The sequence below is a fragment of the Aythya ferina genome, assembly GCF_964211825.1.
Source record: "Aythya ferina genome assembly, chromosome: 4".
Lineage (NCBI taxonomy): Eukaryota > Metazoa > Chordata > Aves > Anseriformes > Anatidae > Aythya > Aythya ferina.
In genome coordinates this window covers 5,864,690-5,871,145 of record NC_140300.1, presented here as the reverse complement: position 1 = coordinate 5,871,145, position 6,456 = coordinate 5,864,690, and positions in this window count along the sequence as shown.

The window sequence follows — 6,456 nt, the reverse complement described above, 5'->3', positions numbered from 1 at the left end:
AATGAATTGTATATGGCAACCAAAGACACTCTCTCTGAATAACAAAAAAAAAAAAAAAAAAAAAAAAAAAAAAAAAAGAGAGAAAGAGGGAGAGAAAAAGCTTTGCTGTATCACCAGCTCTGATCTGGACAAGTGGCAGGCATCCCAGCCAGCAGCAGACAGGCAGCCCCACATCGCTTCAAGCCTTGTCCCGTGCTGTTCCCACAGCTCCTTCTCTCCCCCGACACCTCCCTTTCATCTCTCCCCTCTGGACTCCCTTCATACCACAAGGAGCTTTCCAGTTACCCTGGCATGGGAGCTCATCTCCACCTTCTTGTGATAAACTTGTCCGCTACCTTCCCCTGGTTTGGATGGTGACTCCTTTGGCCATGTCCTAGGCTCGTTCAGCAAGACCACAGGCAGGTCTCTGGTGCACAGGGGTGCTAAGCTGAGCCACTGTTAGGATTTGCTGAGCAGATGTCTAGGGGCACTGCAAGCAATGGGTTTCAAGCCCTACAGAGCTGTGTGCAGTGCAGAGTACATGAGAGCAAGAAGTCAGCATTAGCCAGGAGTCCTTTGGGAAGGCAGATGAGCCTGAGTGGATTGGGATCTAGAAGGAGAATGAGGACACAAAAAGCTGCCTTGTCCATTCACAAAATACAAACAAAAAAACAAAAAACACACACACACACAAACAAACAAACAAACAAACAAAAACCACCACTATGGTATCTTTTTGAGTAGCGAGATGGCTCCTCACTCCCAGTCCCACAGGGGTCTTAGGCTGCTCTCAGTGACCCAGCTTACACTGCTGGTCTGTCTTGGACTTCAGCCTGTGGTTCCCAGGGTAAGTAGGGTTTCCGATCAGGAGTTCAGCTTGCTCAGTTGACTCTCTGTTACTTTCCCAATCCACTTCGTGCACCAAACTTCCATTTTCATTTACCAGGGTCACTTGTAAGGACCTATGTGCCATGGTACCTGGAGCCAGACAGCTCTGCCACACCAGTTAACACTGGAAAACTTTTTAAAACTGGTCCTGTCCTCTCACAGTAATGAAACCAGGTCATGGGGCATGAGGGACTGGACTTGTGCTCACCTTCATGGCTCCTTCTATCTCTCATTTGATCTTTTTCAATGCCACAACAGACTGGACTGGAAACAGAGAGAAGAATATCCTTGTGACCCTTCATTCTGCTCTGCCATGAGCCTTGAGCAAGTGAGGAATAGGCATTTAGGCACTTAAATACCAACAGAAGTTGATTTCAAGGTGAATTAGGTGCTTGAATAGAAATGAGGCACTGACATTTTCAAAGATGTTAATATCTCTGCTTCTGGGTGGATAGCAAAGGAAAAAAAGCTCTGGAATACTGTGGATAGAAATCTCTATTAATGCAAGAAATTGCATGTCAGTGGTGCCTTCTGTGTATGGGCACACGAGTGCAGGGTTTACATTCCCAGGCTGGGGCGGGGGAGGTTCCAGTATCTTTGGTCTCTGAGAGCTAGAGAGAAGAGCAGGAGCCCAAGGAAGGTGCAAGACCTTGCTGGGGTGGACAGGGTGCCTCTGCCTCCCACTTAGTTGTGTTACAGGGAAACACAGACAATAAATTGGGTGAATCCAAATCTCTCTGTGCGTCCATAGCTGGTGAAATCTTATCCCTCCACCCCCTCAAACCCCATTAAAATGTACCCAGCTTTGGAAGGAGACTGGGATTTTACTTCATCTAATCACTCTGTACCTGTACATATATTTTTTGTAATGCCATGAATTCTATGAACTCACTTTAAATCTCCCCAGTGGGAGTCTCTGGAGTGGAAGGTGATGCGTAAATGTACAACATCACCATGGGCCTGTTTGTAATGATACAATGGAGCATTAAATTTTTGTGTTAAAGTTTCTGAACATGATTCTAGACAGCATGTTAAAGTCACTGGGTCATTGCTTTGATAGCTCTGACTGTGAATTGCTCAGGTCTGCTCAAGCATGCAAAGCCTTCATGAGCCACTCTGTTTGTGACAGTGCCACAAAACACTGGTTTCACATCACAGCTTCTCCAGCTAGATCAGCCACTGGCCAGCACGTCCAACACAGAGACATTTCCCACAGAGGAGCCCCAGGTGCCTGCTGTTAGCTGAGACTTTGTGAGCTTGTGTCCCTCTGCTTCTCCTGGAAGGGTCTCAGCCACCCTCTTAAAGTGGGGAGCTGGTTTGTGATCACCCGTCTCAGGTGGCCACTGATCTCCTCTCCATCCCAATAAACCATACAGCTTCCAGACCATCCATGCCAGCTGAGTGTTTGAGTATCTACTGGCATTCAGCTCTGGCTGAGCTGAGGTCCCTTCTCCCTCCACCATGAGCGTTATGAGAAGGGCTGAGAGATGAAGGAGCAACTACAGCTTTCTGGCAGTTGTTTTTAGACCAAATTAACTCAGCCCATTGCTATCTCCCAGCATCTTGGACCACCATCCTTCTCAAAGTAGTTTTCCCTTGTCCTCTGTCTGTGTTTGGAGCTGTGCTCCGTGATGAGGATCAGCAAATTCACGGCCCCTCTGAACCAGGAATTACAGCCACGGCTCAGGCTGGGCCAGCTCCTCGACCAAGCCCATCTGGGCATCGCTGAGGGCAGCACTGTGTCTCAGAGAGCCAGATAAACCAGAAAGTTTGGAGAATCCCAACAGCAGGTAAAAGAAAGCCCTGTTAAATCATTGCTTTTCAAAGAACCTACCCCGGAGCTAGCTAACTGATCCTGTTAGATCTTTCCTAAGTCAGATAAGAAAAATAATCTGGCAGTAGTCATCAAAGGCAGAACGATGCATTAAAAACCCATTGTGTGGAGACCCTGGAATCAAAGGTAGAGGGTTTTCAGACAAGACTGATGGGACTCAGGAGCACCCATGGAAATTTCCGCTCCCTTCCCGTTTGTAGGAAGGAGGGTTTGCCCTACTGCCTTTGACTGAGAGCTGCTCTTCCCAGAGATATCAAATGCCTACTGTCTTCCCTGTCCCACACAGTGAGTCACTTCCAGGGAGACGGGGATGAAGAAAGAAGGGGATGGCAGTTACGGGGATAATCAATCATTTATTACTATTTCAGCTCAATGGGAAGCAAGTGAAGGTTGCATAAAGGTATAGACAAGGGTCTTTCTTTATCCTGATACACCTTCCCCGAGCTCATGCTCTTGGCCATGTTGGAGACAGAGGGGTGATCTGAGCCAGACTGGATGCTCTTATGTTCTTCCTTTTCCTCATGATAAGAAAAATACCCGCTTGAAAACATTACCTGTCCCTCACACTACCCTTTGAGGTGGATAAAAGAGGTAAGCACCACTGTCTTCATTCACTCTATGGGAAAATGGGGCAAAAATGTTTTGATATGCAGTATCTTCTGAACAGCTTGAAGCAGCATGGTTCTTACCTGTGGGCGTTTGTCTAAGCAATGTCCATGTCAAAACTGGCCAAGGAAGATTGGGATCCTCTCTTTGAAGACCTACAGATGAGACATGAAAGAAGAAAACAGGACAGAGCAGCAGAAACGGGAGCTGCACAAATGCAAGGCGTTGCCATAGGATCCAGCCCATGTCTTGCCAAAATGCCCATAAGCCAGAGATCTTGTCTTATGTTGCCATATGTCACATGCTATAAATAAATCAGTTTGGTTTTGGCTGGCTGCTATTGCTCTTGTTGTAATCTCTTGTGTATCTTTCCATGTATAATTAAGAGTCAAGCCCTTGGAGGAGAGGGAAAGTTGTTAAATGACCTGCTGACATTTCCTTTGAACAGTAACTACATCTGCCACTCGAGAGGCTAGAGAAAGACATGGAAAAAAAGAGAAATACAAATAAGGTGGAGAAGCTGCACCTCCAGGCTGAAATCTAAAGATAAGCAAGCACTTACCTTTTGACTCCATTTCCTACCTGATTGACATTCAAGCCCAACATTAAAAATATTGCACTAAATAACACCATTGGTGAGGAGGACAGCAGGGATGCACAGAAGGAAGAGTATAAGGATAATTTTCCTCCCTTCCCTCTCCTTTCCTCAGAGACTTCCATACTCTCTTAGCCACTGCCGATCTGCAGATGACCATGACACTCCATTCCCACTTCACAGTTGTTCTGGGATGTCATAGTTGTCCACACCCAAACTGAGGATGGAGTTTCTGGATATGACGTGAAGAGGGTCGCTGTGCAGGGTCCATGGTGTTCTTCAAGGATGCCCTGCACAGACAGGGATGAATAAGGCAATGTATGTACATGTATGTCAAGCCCAGAAAAATGTATGCTATTATTGGCCCCTATGACATTTACCTGGATTTCCCTTCTGCTCTAGTTGGAGTTATATCCACTCCGGGGTTCCTATATCTTTGCTATTAAAGGGGTTGAATCCTCATTACAGTTCCATGCTGAAAGGGAAAAAAAAAAAAAAAAGAAAAAAAAAAAAAAGAAAAAGAAAAAATAATAAAGAAGCTTGAGGAAAGGCGCCTCACAGTGCAGATGTTCCAAGTGCCAAAGGGGGTAAATGTGATGGGCACTGCCTAAGTGCTTTCCTCCTCCTGGTCAAGGCTTGCGTGTTGGCTGGTGATCTAGTGGTTTTCCAAGGAAAAGGAAGAGGATTAGCCAAATCAGTTACATATAGGCATGACTCATTGCAGATGTCTGCATGGTAGATGCCTACTTCTGAGCTGTCCACCCTGCCTTTATGCCTCCACAGTCAACAAAGCAAAGGAGGGCATGTTTCATCTGCCAGATGCAGGTGTTGAATTAAAGACTGATGGAGTCAGGCTCTGAGAAAGCCTGATCCCCTCCCGTGATGAGACAGGAAGCCTGGGGGCTGGCTCAGACAGAGGAGCTGGCTGGGCAAACACCTACCTCTGATCAGATAAGTCTCACTCATTTGGTCCCTAAGCAGGAACTCCATCGGCAGAAATATTCTTCAGAAAAAAGATAAGTCGCTGGATGTAGCGGGGGATAGCCCATGAAATCTTGCAGCAGTGTTGCAATAGTGTCCGAACCAATCCACACAGTTTCACTGCAATCTTACAGTGCCTGAAGCTGGCAAAGTCCAACCCACAGGAGCAGGGACTGGCAGGGAAGAAGATGCAGCAGCTACTAGGGACCAACAGGGCCATTGGCATTAGCATCTGCTGTCATCCAGAGCAGGGGGTTGATTTTTTTTAATTACAATTAATAAAAGCAGAAGCTTTTCTTCAAAAGTATTTACATTGTTCAAGAATCATTTTTAAGTCACCTTTGAAACTAGTTTGGTTCTAGCTCTCCATCTTCTCCCCTCAAAGTTGTCATGTGTAATTATCAGTTTTTAATACATTTTTGATTTTACTATAAGGAGAAAAAAAATCAAAATAAAAATGAAACATTTTTTCATGAATTACTATTTAAAGCATTAAATCATTGATATTTTGGAGGAAAAAAAAAAACAAACACATATTCTTAATATGTCCTCATCTTGATATTTTCAATTTGTGAACATTTTCCAGAGTGTTAATTCCAGGAAAAATGATAGTATTTTGACTTTTAATTCCAGTTTCAGAAATAAATATTTGACATAAGAGAATTTCTTGTGAGAGGGAAATGCTATTTTTCTGAAGAGGTGTATTTAAACCTGAACCACTACTTTGCAGAAAGCCATAGTCCATTTTCTGTAATGACCCTTGCAAACACTATAGAGAAATTTATACATAATTATAATCAAATATTCTCCATCAATTATAACATGGACTTCACTGTGCTGTGAAAAGAGCTCTCAGCATTTGCTGAACTAAGGTGTTCTCATTTTCCATTCCTTTTAAGTATCTGAACTTATTTTGTACTTCTGAGGGAAGAGATTTTAATTATCAACAGAAAATAGAATGATTTTTGAAAGGTTATAATTGTTCCAATGATTGCTGTTCACATTATTCAAGACTAGCTTCTTAGTTGAGTTTATGTTTACCAAACTTACTTTTTCTTGACCTATGCTAATTATGAGGATTAATAGATTAGGTATTTGGAAGCTTTGTTAGATTGTTTGTTACCAAACAAGGTTAAAGTATCTTTTAGAATATTTGATGATGGAAAATGAGCTACTCACTGCCTTACCTAGAGTCGTTGACATCGCTTTGTAACATACCCTGCTTTCTTACCCACTTCCAATTAACATGACCCAGAGATTAGATTACAACCCAACCAAAGACTACAACCCAGTCAAAACATTTACCCAATGCTTTTTATAGCAATTCACCTTTAGACTCTGAAGTCCAACATGGGGATTCTAAGACACCAGGTTTTTAGAGGTTTATTGTGATTTGAAATTACATTTTCTCCATACTGTGTGTTAATACTTAAAAGAGGAACGGTTTTTGCTGTCATGATGTGAAATGAATCAAGGAAAACTTCAACCTTGAAAAAAGTCAGATGGAGTTTTTCATTAATCTGTTTTTATATTATGCAAAGCTGAACAGGGCTTTTCTAGACCTTCTCTCAGA